We start from the raw sequence: 18606 nt of genomic DNA, 5'->3' as shown, positions 1-18606 counted from the left end.
TGCTTTGCTGCATCGGAGTCTAACACTGATCTCTCAGGAAAGAGCCAAAATGCAGCCTACCTGAAACGTTACTCTCGTCAATATAAATCGGTATTGTGAATTTTGTATCGATTCCCGATGCAATTTCTGTGTTTCATCTTCAATACGATCATCGAAGGGATACAGTAAACCTGCTGTGGTGCATCGGAGTCTAACATTGATCCCTCAGGGAAGAGCCAAAAAGCAGCCTACCCGAAACGTTACTATCGTCAATATAAATCGGTATTGTGAATTTTGTATTGATTCCCGATGCAATTACTGTGTTTCATCTTCAGTATGATCGTCGAAGGGATACAGTAAACGTGCTTTGCTGCTTCGGAGTCTAACACTGATCCCTCAGGGAAGAGCCAAAAAGCAGCCTACCCGAAACGTTACTCTCGTCAATATAAATCGGTATTGTGAATTTTGTATTGATTCCCGATGCAAATTCTGTGTTTCATCTTCAATACGATCATCGAAGGGATACAGTAAACCTGCTTTGCTGCATCGGAGTCTCACACTGAGCACCCAGGGAAGAACCAAAGAACCAGACTGCCCGAAACGTTACTCTCGTCAATATAAATCGGTATTGTGAATTTTGTATTGATTCCCGATGCAATTTCTGTGTTTCATCTTCAATACGATCATCGAAGGGATACAGTAAACCTGCTGTGGTGCATCGGAGTCTAACATTGATCCCTCAGGTAAGAGCCAAAAAGCAGCCTACCCGAAACGTTACTCTCGTCAATATAAATCGGTATTGTGAATTTTGTATTGATTCCCGATGCAATTTCTGTGTTTCATCTTCAATATGATCGTCGAAGAGATACAGTAAACCTGCTTTGCTGCATCGGAGTCTCACACTGAGCCCCCAGGGAAGAACCAAAGAACCAGACTGCCCGAAACGTTACTCTCGTCAATATAAATCGGTATTGTGAATTTTGTATAGATTCCCGATGCAATTTCAGTGTTTCATCTTCAATATGATCGTCGAAGGGATACAGTAAACCTGCTTTGCTGCATCGGAGTCTAACACTGATCCCTCAGGGAAGAGCCAAAAAGCAGCCTACCCGAAACGTTACTCTCGTCAATATAAATCGGTATTGTGAATTTTGTATTGATTCCCGATGCAATTTCTGTGTTTCATCTTCAATATGATCGTCGAAGGGATACAGTAAACCTACTTTGCTGCATCGGAGTCTCACACTGAGCCCCCAGGGAAGAACCAAAGAACCAGACTGCCCGAAACGTTACTCTCGTCAATATAAATCGGTATTGTGAATTTTGTATTGATTCCCGATGCAATTTCTGTGTTTCATCTTCAATACGATCATCGAAGGGATACAGTAAACCTGCTGTGGTGCATCGGAGTCTAACATTGATCTCTCAGGGAAGAGCTAAAAAGCAGCCTACCCGAAACGTTACTCTCGTCAATATAAATCGGTATTGTGAATTTTGTATTGATTCCCGATGCAATTTCTGTGTTTCATCTTCAATATGATCGTCGAAGGGATACAGTAAACCTGCTTTGCTGCATCGGAGTCTCACACAGAGCCCCAGGGAAGAACCAAAGAACCAGACTGTCCGAAACGTTACTCTCGTCAATAAAAATCGGTATTGTGAATTTTCTATTGATTCCCGATGCAATTTCTGTGTTTCATCTTCAATATGATCGTCGAAGGGATACAGTAAACCTGCTTTGCTGCATCGGAGTCTAACACTGATCCCTCAGGGAAGAACCAAAGAACCAGACTGCCCGAAACGTTACTCTCGTCAATATAAATCGGTATTGTGAATTTTGTATAGATTCCCGATGCAATTTCTGTGTTTCATCTTCAATATGATCGTCGAAGGGATACAGTAAACCTGCTTTGCTGCATCGGAGTCTAACACTGATCCCTCAGGGAAGAGCCAAAAAGCTGCCTACCTGAAACGTTACTCTCGTCAATATAAATCGGTATTGTGAATTTTGTATTGATTCCCGATGCAATTTCTGTGTTTCATCTTCAATATGATCGTCGAAGGGATACAGTAAACCTACTTTGCTGCATCGGAGTCTCACACTGAGCCCCCAGGGAAGAACCAAAGAACCAGACTGCCCGAAACGTTACTCTCGTCAATATAAATCGGTATTGTGAATATTGTATTGATTCCCGATGCAATTTCTGTGTTTCATCTTCAATACGATCATCGAAGGGATACAGTAAACCTGCTGTGGTGCATCGGAGTCTAACATTGATCTCTCAGGGAAGAGCTAAAAAGCAGCCTACCCGAAACGTTACTCTCGTCAATATAAATCGGTATTGTGAATTTTGTATTGATTCCCGATGCAATTTCTGTGTTTCATCTTCAATATGATCGTCGAAGGGATACAGTAAACCTGCTTTGCTGCATCGGAGTCTCACACAGAGCCCCCAGGGAAGAACCAAAGAACCAGACTGCCCGAAACGTTACTCTCGTCAATAAAAATCGGTATTGTGAATTTTCTATTGATTCCCGATGCAATTTCTGTGTTTCATCTTCAATATGATCGTCGAAGGGATACAGTAAACCTGCTTTGCTGCATCCGAGTGTAACACTGATCCCTCAGGGAAGAACCAAAGAACCAGACTGCCCGAAACGTTACTCTCGTCAATATAAATCGGTATTGTGAATTTTGTATTGATTCCCGATGCAATATCTGTGTTTCATCTTCAATATGATCGTCGAAGGGATACAGTAAACCTGCTTTGCTGCATCGGAGTCTAACACTGATCCCTCAGGGAAGAGCCAAAAAGCAGCCTACCCGAAACGTTACTCTCGTCAATATAAATCGGTATTGTGAATTTTGTATTGATTCCCGATGCAATTTCTGTGTTTCATCTTCAATATGATCGTCGAAGGGATACAGTAAACCTGCTTTGCTGCATCGGAGTCTAACACTGATCCCTCAGGGAAGAGCCAAAAAGCAGCCTACCCGAAACGTTACTCTCGTCAATATAAATCGGTATTGTGAATTTTGTATTGATTCCCGATGCAATTTCTGTGTTTCATCTTCAATACGATCGTCGAAGGGATACAGTAAACCTGCTTTGTTGCATCGGAGTCTCACACTGAGCCCCAGGGAAGAACCAAAGAACCAGACTGCCCGAAACGTTACTCTCGTCAATATAAATCGGTATTGTGAATTTTGTATTGATTCCCGATGCAATTTCTGTGTTTCATCTTCAATACGATCATCGAAGGGATACAGTAAACCTGCTGTGGTGCATCGGAGTCTAAAACTGATCCCTCAGGGAAGAGCCAAAAAACAGCCTACCCGAAACGTTACTCTCCTCAATATAAATCGGCATTGTAAATTTTGTATTGATTCCCGATGTAATTTCTGTGTTTCATCGTCAATGTGATGGTCGAAGGGATTCAGTGAACCTACTTTGCTGCATCGGAGTCTAACACTGAGCCCCCAGGGAAGAACCAAAGAACCAGACTGCCCGAAACGTTACTCTCGTCAATATAAATCGGTATTGTGAATTTTGTATTGATTCCCGATGCAATTTCTGTGTTTCATCTTCAATATGATCATCGAAGGGATACAGTAAACCTGCTTTGCTGCATCGGAGTCTAACACTGATCCCTCAGGGAAGAGCCAAAAAGCAGCCTACCCTAAACGTTACTCTCGACAATATAAATCGGTATTGTGAATTTTGTATTGATTCCCGATGCAATTTCTGTGTTTCATCTTCAATATGATCGTCGAAGGGATACAGTCAACCTGCTTTGCTGCATCGGAGTCTAACACTGATCCCTCAGGGAAGAGCCAAAAAGCAGCCTACCCGAAACGTTACTCTCGTCAATATAAATCGGTATTGTGAATTTTGTATTGATTCCCGATGCAATTTCTGTGTTTCACCTTCAATACGATCATCGAAGGGATACAGTAAACCTGCTGTGGTGCATCGGAGTCTAACATTGATACCTCAGGGAAGAGCCAAAAAACAGCCTACCCGAAACGTTACTCTCGTCAATATAAATCGGCATTGTAAACTTTGTATTGATTCCCGATGTAATTTCTGTGTTTCATCGTCAATGTGATGGCCGAAGGGATTCAGAGAACCTGCTTTGCTGGATCGGAGTCTAACACTGAGCCCCCAGGGAAGAACCAAAGAACCAGACTGCCCGAAACGTTACTCTCGTCAATATAAATCGGTATTGTGAATTTTGTATTGATTCCCGATGCAATTTCTGTGTTTCATCTTCAATATGATCGTCGAAGGGATACAGTGAACGGGCTTTGCTGCATCGGAGTCTAACACTGATCCCTCAGGGAAGATCCAAAAAGCAGCCTACCCGAAAAGTTACTCTCGTCAATATAAATCGGGATTGTGAATTTTGTATTGATTCCAGATGCAATTTCTGTGTTTCATCTTCAAAACGATCATCGAAGGGATACAGTAAACCTGCTGTGGTGCATCGGAGTCTAACATTGATCCCTCAGGGAAGAGCCAAAAAGCAGCCTACCCGAAACGTTACTCTCGTCAATATAAATCGGTATTGTGAATTTTGTATTGATTCCCGATGCAATTTCTGTGTTTCATCTTCAATATGATCGTCGAAGGGATACAGTAAACCTGCTTTGCTGCATCGGAGTCTAACACTGATCCCTCAGGGAAGAGCCATAAAGCAGCCTACCTGAAACGTTACTATCGTCAATATAAATCGGTATTGTGAATTTGGTATTGATTCCCGATGCAATTTCTGTGTTTCATCTTCAACATGATCGTCGAAGGGATACAGTAAACCTGCTGTGGTGCATCGGAGTCTAACATTGATCCCTCAGGGAAGAGCCAAAAAGCAGCCTACCCGAAACGTTACTCTCGTCAATATAAATCGGTATTGTGAAATTTGTATTGATTCCCGATGCAATTTCTGTGTTTCATCTTCAATATGATCGTCGAAGGGATACAGTAAACCTGCTGTGGTGCATCGGAGTCTAACATTGATCCCTCAGGGAAGAGCCAAAAAGCAGCCTACCCGAAACGTTACTCTCGTCAATATAAATCGGTATTGTGAATTTTGTATTGATTCCAGATGCAATTTCTGTGTTTCATCTTCAAAACGATCATCGAAGGGATACAGTAAACCTGCTGTGGTGCATCGGAGTCTAACATTGATCCCTCAGGGAAGAGCCAAAAAGCAGCCTACCCGAAACGTTACTCTCGTCAATATAAATCGGTATTGTGAATTTTGTATTGATTCCCGATGCAATTTCTGTGTTTCATCTTCAATATGATCGTCGAAGGGATACAGTAAACCTGCTTTGCTGCATCGGAGTCTAACACTGATCCCTCAGGGAAGAGCCATAAAGCAGCCTACCTGAAACGTTACTCTCGTCAATATAAATCGGTATTGTGAATTTGGTATTGATTCCCGATGCAATTTCTGTGTTTCATCTTCAACATGATCGTCGAAGGGATACAGTAAACCTGCTGTGGTGCATCGGAGTCTAACATTGATCCCTCAGGGAAGAGCCAAAAAGCAGCCTACCCGAAACGTTACTCTCGTCAATATAAATCGGTATTGTGATATTTGTATTGTTTCCCGATGCAATTTCTGTGTTTCATCTTCAATATGATCGTCGAAGGGATACAGTAAACCTGCTGTGGTGCATCGGAGTCTAACATTGATCCCTCAGGGAAGAGCCAAAAAGCAGCCTACCCGAAACGTTACTCTCGTGAATATAAATCGGTATTGTGAATTTTGTATTGATTCCCGATGCAATTACTGTGTTTCATCTTCAATACGATCATCGAAGGGATACAGTAAACCTGCTGTGGTGCATCGGAGTCTAACATTGATCCCTCAGGGAAGAGCCAAAAAGCAGCCTACCCGAAACGTTACTCTCGTCAATATAAATCGGTATTGTGAATTTTGTATTGATTCCCGATGCAATTTCTGTGTTTCATCTTCAATATGATCGTCGAAGGGATACAGTAAACCTGCTTTGCTGCATCGGAGTCTAACATTGATCCCTCAGGGAAGAGCCAAAAAGCAGCCTACCCGAAACGTTACTCTCGTCAATATAAATCGGTATTGTGAATTTTGTATTGATTCCAGATGCAATTTCTGTGTTTCATTTTCAATATGATCGTCGAAGGGATACAGTAAACCTGCTTTGCTGCATCGGAGTCTCACACTGAGCCCCCAGGGAAGAACCAAAGAACCAGACTGCCCGATACGTTACTCTCGTCAATATAAATCGCTATTGTGAAATTTGTATTGATTCCCGATGCAATATCTGTGTTTCATCTTCAATATGATCGTCGAAGGGATACAGTAAACCTGCTTTGCTGCATCGGAGTCTAACACTGATCCCTCAGGGAAGAGCCAAAAAGCAGCCTATCCGAAACGTTACTCTCGTCAATATAAATCGGTATTGTGAATTTTGTATTGATTCCCGATGAAATTTCTGTGTTTCATCTTCAATATAATCGTCGAAGGGATACAGTAAACCTGCTTTGCTGCATCGGAGTCTCACACAGAGCCCCCAGGGAAGAACCAAAGAACCAGACTGCCCGAAACGTTACTCTCGTCAATATAAATCGCTATTGTGAAATTTGTATTGATTCCCGATGCAATTTCTGTGTTTCATCTTCAATATGATCGTCGAAGGGATACAGTAAACCTGCTTTGCTGCATCGGAGTCTAACACTGATCCCTCAGGGAAGAACCAAAGGACCAGACTGCCCGAAACGTTACTCTCGTCAATATAAATCGGTATTGTGAATTTTGTATAGATTCCCGATGCAATTTCTGTGTTTCATCTTCAATATGATCGTCGAAGGGATACAGTAAACCTGCTTTGCTGCATCGGAGTCTAACACTGATCCCTCAGGGAAGAGTCAAAAAGCAGCCTACCCGAAACGTTACTCTCGTCAATATAAATCGGTATTGTGAATTTTGTATTGATTCCCGATGCAATTTCTGTGTTTCATCTTCAATATGATCGTCGAAGGGATACAGTAAACCTACTTTGCTGCATCGGAGTCTCACACTGAGCCCCCAGGGAAGAACCAAAGAACCAGACTGCCCGAAACGTTACTCTCGTCAATATAAATCGGTATTGTGAATTTTGTATTGATTCCCGATGCAATTTCTGTGTTTCATCTTCAATACGATCATCGAAGGGATACAGTAAACCTGCTGTGGTGCATCGGAGTCTAACATTGATCTCTCAGGGAAGAGCTAAAAAGCAGCCTACCCGAAACGTTACTCTCGTCAATATAAATCGGTATTGTGAATTTTGTATTGATTCCCGATGCAATTTCTGTGTTTCACCTTCAATATGATCGTCGAAGGGATACAGTAAACCTGCTTTGCTGCATCGGAGTCTCACACAGAGCCCCCAGGGAAGAACCAAAGAACCAGACTGCCCGAAACGTTACTCTCGTCAATAAAAATCGGTATTGTGAATTTTCTATTGATTCCCGATGCAATTTCTGTGTTTCATCTTCAATATGATCGTCGAAGGGATACAGTAAACCTGCTTTGCTGCATCGGAGTCTAACACTGATCCCTCAGGGAAGAACCAAAGAACCAGACTGCCCGAAACGTTACTCTCGTCAATATAAATCGGTATTGTGAATTTTGTATTGATTCCCGATGCAATATCTGTGTTTCATCTTCAATATGATCGTCGAAGGGATACAGTAAACCTGCTTTGCTGCATCGGAGTCTAACACTGATCCCTCAGGGAAGAGCCAAAAAGCAGCCTACCCGAAACGTTACTCTCGTCAATATAAATCGGTATTGTGAATTTTGTATTGATTCCCGATGCAATTTCTGTGTTTCATCTTCAATATGATCGTCGAAGGGATACAGTAAACCTGCTTTGCTGCATCGGAGTCTAACACTGATCCCTCAGGGAAGAGCCAAAAAGCAGCCTACCCGAAACGTTACTTTCGTCAATATAAATCGGTATTGTGAATTTTGTTTTGATTCCCGATGCAATTTCTGTGTTTCATCTTCAATACGATCGTCGAAGGGATACAGTAAACCTGCTTTGTTGCATCGGAGTCTCACACTGAGCCCCAGGGAAGAACCAAAGAACCAGACTGCCCGAAACGTTATTCTCGTCAATATAAATCGGTATTGTGAATTTTGTATTGATTCCCGATGCAATTTCTGTGTTTCATCTTCAATACGATCATCGAAGGGATACAGTAAACCTGCTGTGTTGCATCGGAGTCTAAAACTGATCCCTCAGGGAAGAGCCAAAAAACAGCCTACCCGAAACGTTACTCTCCTCAATATAAATCGGCATTGTAAATTTTGTATTGATTCCCGATGTAATTTCTGTGTTTCATCGTCAATGTGATGGTCGAAGGGATTCAGTGAACCTACTTTGCTGCATCGGAGTCTAACACTGAGCCCCCAGGGAAGAACCAAAGAACCAGACTGCCCGAAACGTTACTCTCGTCAATATAAATCGGTATTGTGAATTTTGTATTGATTCCCGATGCAATTTCTGTGTTTCATCTTCAATACGATCATCGAAGGGATACAGTAAACCTGCTGTGGTGCATCGGAGTCTAACATTGATACCTCAGGGAAGAGCCAAAAAACAGCCTACCCGAAACGTTACTCTCGTCAATATAAATCGGCATTGTAAACTTTGTATTGATTCCCGATGTAATTTCTGTGTTTCATCGTCAATGTGATGGCCGAAGGGATTCAGAGAACCTGCTTTGCTGCATCGGAGTCTAACACTGAGCCCCCAGGGAAGAACCAAAGAACCAGACTGCCCGAAACGTTACTCTCGTCAATATAAATCGGTATTGTGAATTTTGTATTGATTCCCGATGCAATTTCTGTGTTTCATCTTCAATATGATCATCGAAGGGATACAGTAAACCTGCTTTGCTGCATCGGAGTCTAACACTGATCCCTCAGGGAAGAGCCAAAAAGCAGCCTACCCTAAACGTTACTCTCGTCAATATAAATCGGTATTGTGAATTTTGTATTGATTCCCGATGCAATTTCTGTGTTTCATCTTCAATATGATCGTCGAAGGGATACAGTCAACCTGCTTTGCTGCATCGGAGTCTAACACTGATCCCTCAGGGTAGAGCCAAAAAGCAGCCTACCCGAAACGTTACTCTCGTCAATATAAATCGGTATTGTGAATTTTGTATTGATTCCCGATGCAATTTCTGTGTTTCATCTTCAATACGATCATCGAAGGGATACAGTAAACCTGCTGTGGTGCATCGGAGTGTAACATTGATACCTCAGGGAAGAGCCAAAAAACAGCCTACCCGAAACGTTACTCTCGTCAATATAAATCGGCATTGTAAACTTTGTATTGATTCCCGATGTAATTTCTGTGTTTCATCGTCAATGTGATGGCCGAAGGGATTCAGAGAACCTGCTTTGCTGCATCGGAGTCTAACACTGAGCCCACAGGGAAGAACCAAAGAACCAGACTGCCCGAAACGTTACTATCGTCAATATAAATCGGTATTGTGAATTTTGTATTGATTCCCGATGCAATTTCTGTGTTTCATCTTCAATATGATCATCGAAGGGATACAGTAAACCTGCTTTGCTGCATCGGAGTCTAACACTGATCCCTCAGGAAAGAGCCAAAAAGCAGCCTACCCGAAACGTTACTCTCGTCAATATAAATCGGTATTGTGAATTTTGTATTGATTCCCGATGCAATTTCTGTGTTTCATCTTCAATATGATCGTCGAAGGGATACAGTAAATCTGCTGTGGTGCATCAGAGTCTAACATTGATCCCTCAGGGAAGAGCCAAAAAGCAGCCTACCCGAAACGTTACTCTCGTCAATATAAATCGGTATTGTGAATTTTGTATTGATTCCCGATGCAATTTCTGTGTTTCATCTTCAATACGATCATCGAAGGGATACAGTAAACCTGCTGTGGTGCATCGGAGTCTAACATTGATCCCTCAGGGAAGAGCCAAAAAACAGCCTACCCGAAACGTTACTCTCCTCAATATAAATCGGCATTGTAAATTTTGTATTGATTCCCGATGTAATTTCTGTGTTTCATCGTCAATGTGATTGTCGAAGGGATTCAGTGAACCAGCTTTGCTGCATCGGAGTCTAACACTGAGCCCCCAGGGAAGAACCAAAGAACCAGACTGCCCGAAACGTTACTCTCGTCAATATAAATCGGTATTGTGAATTTTGTATTGATTCCCGATGCAATTTCTGTGTTTCATCTTCAATATGATCGTCGAAGGGATACAGTGAACGGGCTTTGCTGCATCGGAGTCTAACACTGATCCCTCAGGGAAGATCCAAAAAGCAGCCTACCCGAAAAGTTACTCTCGTCAATATAAATCGGGATTGTGAATTTTGTATTGATTCCAGATGCAATTTCTGTGTTTCATCTTCAAAACGATCATCGAAGGGATACAGTAAACCTGCTGTGGTGCATCGGAGTCTAACATTGATCCCTCAGGGAAGAGCCAAAAAGCAGCCTACCCGAAACGTTACTCTCGTCAATATAAATCGGTATTGTGAATTTTGTATTGATTCCCGATGCAATTTCTGTGTTTCATCTTCAATATGATCGTCGAAGGGATACAGTAAACCTGCTTTGCTGCATCGGAGTCTAACACTGATCCCTCAGGGAAGAGCCATAAAGCAGCCTACCTGAAACGTTACTCTCGTCAATATAAATCGGTATTGTGAATTTGGTATTGATTCCCGATGCAATTTCTGTGTTTCATCTTCAACATGATCGTCGAAGGGATACAGTAAACCTGCTGTGGTGCATCGGAGTCTAACATTGATCCCTCAGGGAAGAGCCAAAAAGCAGCCTACCCGAAACGTTACTCTAGTCAATATAAATCGGTATTGTGAAATTTGTATTGATTCCCGATGCAATTTCTGTGTTTCATCTTCAATATGATCGTCGAAGGGATACATTAAACTTGCTTTGCTGCATCGGAGTCTAACATTGATCCCTCAGGGAAGAGCCAAAAAGCAGCCTACCCGAAACGTTACTCTCGTCAATTTAAATCGGTATTGTGAATTTTGTATTGATTCCCGACGCAATTACTGTGTTTCATCTTCAATACGATCATCGAAGGGATACAGTAAACCTGCTGTGGTGCATCGGAGTCTAACATTGATCCCTCAGGGAAGAGCCAAACAGCAGCCTACCCGAAACGTTACTCTCGTCAATATAAATCGGTATTGTGAATTTTGTATTGATTCCCGATGCAATTTCTGTGTTTCATCTTCAATATGATCGTCGAAGGGATACAGTAAACCTGCTTTGCTGCATCGGAGTCTAACACTGATCCCTCAGGGAAGAGCCAAAAAGCAGCCTACACGAAACGTTACTCTCGTCAATATAAATCGGTATTGTGAATTTTGTATTGATTCCCGATGCAATTTCTGTGTTTCATCTTCAATATGATCGTCGAAGGGATACAGTAAACCTGCTTTGCTGCATCGGAGTCTAACACTGATCCTTCAGGGAAGAGCCAAAAAGCAGCCTACCCGAAACGTTACTCTCGTCAATATAAATCGGTATTGTGAATTTTGTATTGATTCCCGATGCAATTTCTGTGTTTCATCTTCAATACGATCATCGAAGGGATACAGTAAACCTGCTGTGGTGCATCGGAGTCTAACATTGATACCTCAGGGAAGAGCCAAAAAACAGCCTACCCGAAACGTTACTCTCGTCAATATAAATCGGCATTGTAAACTTTGTATTGATTCCCGATGTAATTTCTGTGTTTCATCGTCAATGTGATGGTCGAAGGGATTCAGTGAACCTGCTTTGCTGCATCGGAGTCTAACACTGAGCCCCCAGGGAAGAACCAAAGAACCAGACTGCCCGAAACGTTACTCTCGTCAATATAAATCGGTATTGTGAATTTTGTATTGATTCCCGATGCAATTTCTGTGTTTCATCTTCAACATGATCATCGAAGGGATACAGTAAACCTGCTTTGCTGCATCGGAGTCTAACACTGATCCCTAAGGAAAGAGCCAAAAAGCAGCCTACCCGAAACGTTACTCTCGTCAATATAAATCGGTATTGTGAATTTTATATTGATTCCCGATGCAATTTCTGTGTTTCATCTTCAATATGATCGTAGAAGGGATACAGTAAACCTGCTTTGCTGCATCGGAATCTAACACTGATCCCTCAGGGAAGAGCCAAAAAGCAGCCTACCCGAAACGTTACTCTCGTCAATATAAATCGGTATTGTGAATTTTGTATTGATTCCAGATGCAATTTCTGTGTTTCATCTTCAAAACGATCATCGAAGGGATACAGTAAAGTTGCTGTGGTGCATCGGAGTCTAACATTGATCCCTCAGGGAAGAGCCAAAAAGCAGCCTACCCGAAACGTTACTCTCGTCAATATAAATCGGTATTGTGAATTTTGTATTGATTCCCGATGCAATTTCTGTGTTTCATCTTCAATATGATCGTCGAAGGGATACAGTAAACCTGCTTTGCTGCATCGGAGTCTCACACAGAGCCCCCAGGGAAGAACCAAAGAAGCAGACTGCCCGAAACGTTACTCTCGTCAACATAAATCGGTATTGTGAATTTTGTATTGATTCCCGATGCAATTTCTGTGTTTCATCTTCAATACGATCATCGAAGGGATACAGTAAACCTGCTGTGGTGCATCGGAGTCTAACATTGATCCCTCAGGGAAGAGCCAGAAAGCAGCCTACCCGAAACTTTACTCTCGTCAATATAAATAGGTATTGTGATTTTGTATTGATTCCCGATGCAATTTCTGTGTTTCACCTTCAATATGATCGTCGAAGGGATACAGTTAACTTGCTGTGGTGCTTCGGAGTCTAACACTGATCCCTCAGGGAAGAGCCATAAAGCAGCCTACCTGAAACGTTACTCTCGTCAATATAAATCGGTATTGTGAATTTGGTATTGATTCCCGATGCAATTTCTGTGTTTCATCTTCAACATGATCGTCGAAGGGATACAGTAAACCTGCTGTGGTGCATCGGAGTCTAACATTGATCCCTCAGGGAAGAGCCAAAAAGCAGCCTACCCGAAACGTTACTCTCGTCAATATAAATCGGTATTGTGAATTTTGTATTGATTCCAGATGCAATTTCTGTGTTTCATCTTCAATACGATCATCGAAGGGATACAGTAAACCTGCTGTGGTGCATCGGAGTCTAACGCTGATCCCTCAGGGAAGAGCCAAAAAGCAGCCTACCCGAAACGTTACTCTCGTCAATATAAATCGGTATTGTGAATTTTGTATTGATTCCCGATGCAATTTCTGTGTTTCAACTTCAATATGATCGTCGAAGGGATACAGTAAACCTGCTTTGCTGCATCGGAGTCTAACACTGATCCCTCAGGGAAGAGCCAAAAAGCAGCCTACCCGAAACGTTACTCTCGTCAATATAAATCGGTATTGTGAATTTTGTATTGATTCCCGATGCAATTTCTGTTTTTCATCTTCAATACGTTCGTCGAAGGGATACAGTAAACCTGCTTTCCTTCATCGGAGTCTAACACTGATCCCTCAGGGAAGTGCCAAAAAGCAGCCTATCCGAAACGTTACTCTCGTCAATATAAATCGGTATTGTGAATTTTGTATTGATTCCCGATGCAATTTCTGTGTTTCATCTTCAATACGATCATCGAAGGGATACAGTAAACCTGCTTTGCTGCATCGGAGTCTAACACTGATCCCTCAGGGAAGAGCCAAAAAGCAGCCTACCCGAAACGTTACTCTCGTCAATATAAATCGGTATTGTGAATTTTGTATTGATGCACGATGCAATTTCTGTGTTTCATCTTCAATATGATCGTCGAAGGGATACAGTAAAGCTGCTTTGCTGCATCGGAGTCTAACACTGATCCCTCAGGGAAGAGCCAAAAAGCAGCCTACCCGAAACGTTACTCTCGTCAATATAAATCGGTATTGCGAATTTTGTATTGATTTCCGATGCAATTTCTGTGTTTCATCTTCAATACGATCATCGAAGGGATACAGTAAACTTGCTGTGGTGCATCGGGGTCTAACATTGATCCCTCAGGGAAGAGCCAAAAAGCAGCCTACCCGAAACGTTACTCTCGTCAATATAAATCGGTATTGTGAATTTTGTATTGATTCCCGATGCAATTTCTGTGTTTCATCTTCAATATGATCGTCGAAGGGATACAGTAAACCTGCTTTGCTGCATCGGAGTCTAACACTGATCCCTCAGGGAAGAGCCAAAAAGCAGCCTACTCGAAACGTTACTCTCGTCAATATAAATCGGTATTGTGAATTTTGTATTGATTCCCGATGCAATTTCTGTGTTTCATCTTCAATATGATCGTCGAAGGGATACAGTAAACCTGCTTTGCTGCATCGGAGTCTAACACTGATCCCTCAGGGAAGAGCCAAAAAGCAGCCTACCCGAAACGTTACTCTCGTCAATATAAATCGGTATTGTGAATTTTGTATTGATTCCCGATGCAATTTCTGTGTTTCATCTTCAATACGATCATCGAAGGGATACAGTAAAGTTGCTGTGGTGCATCGGAGTCTAACATTGATCCCTCAGGGAAGAGCCAAAAAGCAGCCTACCCGAAACGTTACTCTCGTCAATATAAATCGGTATTGTGAATTTTGTATTGATTCCCGATGCAATTTCTGTGTTTCATCTTCAATATGATCGTCGAAGGGATACAGTAAACCTGCTTTGCTGCATCGGAGTCTAACACTGATCCCTCAGGGAAGAGCCAAAAAGCAGCCTACCCGAAACGTTACTCTCGTCAATATAAATCGGTATTGTGAATTTTGTATTGATTCCCGATGCAATTTCTGTGTTTCATCTTCAATATGATCGTCGAAGGGATACAGAAAACCTGCTTTGCTGCATCGGAGCCTAACACTGATCCCTCAGGGAAGAGCCAAAAAGCAGCCTACCCGAAACGTTACTCTCGTCAATATAAATCGGTATTGTGAATTTTGTATTGATTCCCGAAGCAATTTCTGTGTTTCATCTTCAATACGATTATCGAAGGGATACAGTAAACCTGCTGTGGTGCATCGGAGTCTAACACTGATCCCTCAGGGAAGAGCCAAAAAGCAGCCTACCCGAAACGTTACTCTCGTCAATATAAATCGGTATTGTGAATGTTGTATTGATTCCCGATGCAATTTCTGTGTTTCATCTTCAATACGATCATCGAAGGGATACAGTAAACCTGCTGTGGTGCATCGGGGTCTAACATTGATCCCTCAGGGAAGAACCAAAAAGCAGCCTACCCGAAACGTTACTCTCGTCAATATAAATCGGTATTGTGAATTTTGTATTAATTCCCGATGCAATTTCTGTGTTTCATCTTCAATATGATCGTCGAAGGGATACAGTAAACCTGCTTTGCTGCATCGGAGTCTAACACTGATCCCTCAGGGAAGAGCCAAAAAGCAGCCTACCCGAAACGTTACTCTCGTCAATATAAATCGGTATTGTGAATTTTGTATTGATTCCCGATGCAATTTCTGCGTTTCATCTTCAATATGATCATCGAAGGGATACAGTAAACCTGCTTTGCTGCATCGGAGTCTAACACTGATCTCTCAGGAAAGAGCCAAAATGCAGCCTACCTGAAACGTTACTCTCGTCAATATAAATCGGTATTGTGAATTTTGTATCGATTCCCGATGCAATTTCTGTGTTTCATCTTCAATACGATCATCGAAGGGATACAGTAAACCTGCTGTGGTGCATCGGAGTCTAACATTGATCCCTCAGGGAAGAGCCAAAAAGCAGCCTACCCGAAACGTTACTATCGTCAATATAAATCGGTATTGTGAATTTTGTATTGATTCCCGATGCAATTTCTGTGTTTCATCTTCAGTATGATCGTCGAAGGGATACAGTAAACGTGCTTTGCTGCTTCGGAGTCTAACACTGATCCCTCAGGGAAGAGCCAAAAAGCAGCCTACCCGAAACGTTACTCTCGTCAATATAAATCGGTATTGTGAATTTTGTATTGATTCCCGATGCAAATTCTGTGTTTCATCTTCAATACGATCATCGAAGGGATACAGTAAACCTGCTTTGCTGCATCGGAGTCTCACACTGAGCACCCAGGGAAGAACCAAAGAACCAGACTGCCCGAAACGTTACTCTCGTCAATATAAATCGGTATTGTGAATTTTGTATTGATTCCCGATGCAATTTCTGTGTTTCATCTTCAATACGATCATCGAAGGGATACAGTAAACCTGCTGTGGTGCATCGGAGTCTAACATTGATCCCTCAGGTAAGAGCCAAAAAGCAGCCTACCCGAAACGTTACTCTCGTCAATATAAATCGGTATTGTGAATTTTGTATTGATTCCCGATGCAATTTCTGTGTTTCATCTTCAATATGATCGTCGAAGAGATACAGTAAACCTGCTTTGCTGCATCGGAGTCTCACACTGAGCCCCCAGGAAAGAACCAAAGAACCAGACTGCCCGAAACGTTACTCTCGTCAATATAAATCGGTATTGTGAATTTTGTATAGATTCCCGATGCAATTTCAGTGTTTCATCTTCAATATGATCGTCGAAGGGATACAGTAAACCTGCTTTGCTGCATCGGAGTCTAACACTGATCCCTCAGGGAAGAGCCAAAAAGCAGCCTACCCGAAACGTTACTCTCGTCAATATAAATCGGTATTGTGAATTTTGTATTGATTCCCGATGCAATTTCTGTGTTTCATCTTCAATATGATCGTCGAAGGGATACAGTAAACCTACTTTGCTGCATCGGAGTCTCACACTGAGCCCCCAGGGAAGAACCAAAGAACCAGACTGCCCGAAACGTTACTCTCGTCAATATAAATCGGTATTGTGAATTTTGTATTGATTCCCGATGCAATTTCTGTGTTTCATCTTCAATACGATCATCGAAGGGATACAGTAAACCTGCTGTGGTGCATCGGAGTCTAACATTGATCTCTCAGGGAAGAGCTAAAAAGCAGCCTACCCGAAACGTTACTCTCGTCAATATAAATCGGTATTGTGAATTTTGTATTGATTCCCGATGCAATTTCTGTGTTTCATCTTCAATATGATCGTCGAAGGGATACAGTAAACCTGCTTTGCTGCATCGGAGTCTCACACAGAGCCCCAGGGAAGAACCAAAGAACCAGACTGTCCGAAACGTTACTCTCGTCAATAAAAATCGGTATTGTGAATTTTCTATTGATTCCCGATGCAATTTCTGTGTTTCATCTTCAATATGATCGTCGAAGGGATACAGTAAACCTGCTTTGCTGCATCGGAGTCTAACACTGATCCCTCAGGGAAGAACCAAAGAACCAGACTGCCCGAAACGTTACTCTCGTCAATATAAATCGGTATTGTGAATTTTGTATAGATTCCCGATGCAATTTCTGTGTTTCATCTTCAATATGATCGTCGAAGGGATACAGTAAACCTGCTTTGCTGCATCGGAGTCTAACACTGATCCCTCAGGGAAGAGCCAAAAAGCTGCCTACCTGAAACGTTACTCTCGTCAATATAAATCGGTATTGTGAATTTTGTATTGATTCCCGATGCAATTTCTGTGTTTCATCTTCAATATGATCGTCGAAGGGATACAGTAAACCTACTTTGCTGGATCGGAGTCTCACACTGAGCCCCCAGGGAAGAACCAAAGAACCAGACTGCCCGAAACGTTACTCTCGTCAATATAAATCGGTATTGTGAATATTGTATTGATTCCCGATGCAATTTCTGTGTTTCATCTTCAATACGATCATCGAAGGGATACAGTAAACCTGCTGTGGTGCATCGGAGTCTAACATTGATCTCTCAGGGAAGAGCTAAAAAGCAGCCTACCCGAAACGTTACTCTCGTCAATATAAATCGGTATTGTGAATTTTGTATTGATTCCCGATGCAATTTCTGTGTTTCATCTTCAATATGATCGTCGAAGGGATACAGTAAACCTGCTTTGCTGCATCGGAGTCTCACACAGAGCCCCCAGGGAAGAACCAAAGAACCAGACTGCCCGAAACGTTACTCTCGTCAATAAAAATCGGTATTTTGAATTTTCTATTGATTCCCGATGCAATTTCTGTGTTTCATCTTCAATATGATCGTCGAAGGGATACAGTAAACCTGCTTTGCTGCATCCGAGTGTAACACTGATCCCTCAGGGAAGAACCAAAGAACCAGACTGCCCGAAACGTTACTCTCGTCAATATAAATCGGTATTGTGAATTTTGTATTGATTCCCGATGCAATATCTGTGTTTCATCTTCAATATGATCGTCGAAGGGATACAGTAAACCTGCTTTGCTGCATCGGAGTCTAACACTGATCCCTCAGGGAAGAGCCAAAAAGCAGCCTACCCGAAACGTTACTCTCGTCAATATAAATCGGTATTGTGAATTTTGTATTGATTCCCGATGCAATTTCTGTGTTTCATCTTCAATATGATCGTCGAAGGGATACAGTAAACCTGCTTTGCTGCATCGGAGTCTAACACTGATCCCTCAGGGAAGAGCCAAAAAGCAGCCTACCCGAAACGTTACTCTCGTCAATATAAATCGGTATTGTGAATTTTGTATTGA

Source organism: Schistocerca cancellata, chromosome 10 (assembly GCF_023864275.1).
Source record: "Schistocerca cancellata isolate TAMUIC-IGC-003103 chromosome 10, iqSchCanc2.1, whole genome shotgun sequence".
NCBI classification, from domain to species: domain Eukaryota; kingdom Metazoa; phylum Arthropoda; class Insecta; order Orthoptera; family Acrididae; genus Schistocerca; species Schistocerca cancellata.
Note: the sequence above shows the minus strand (reverse complement) of the source record.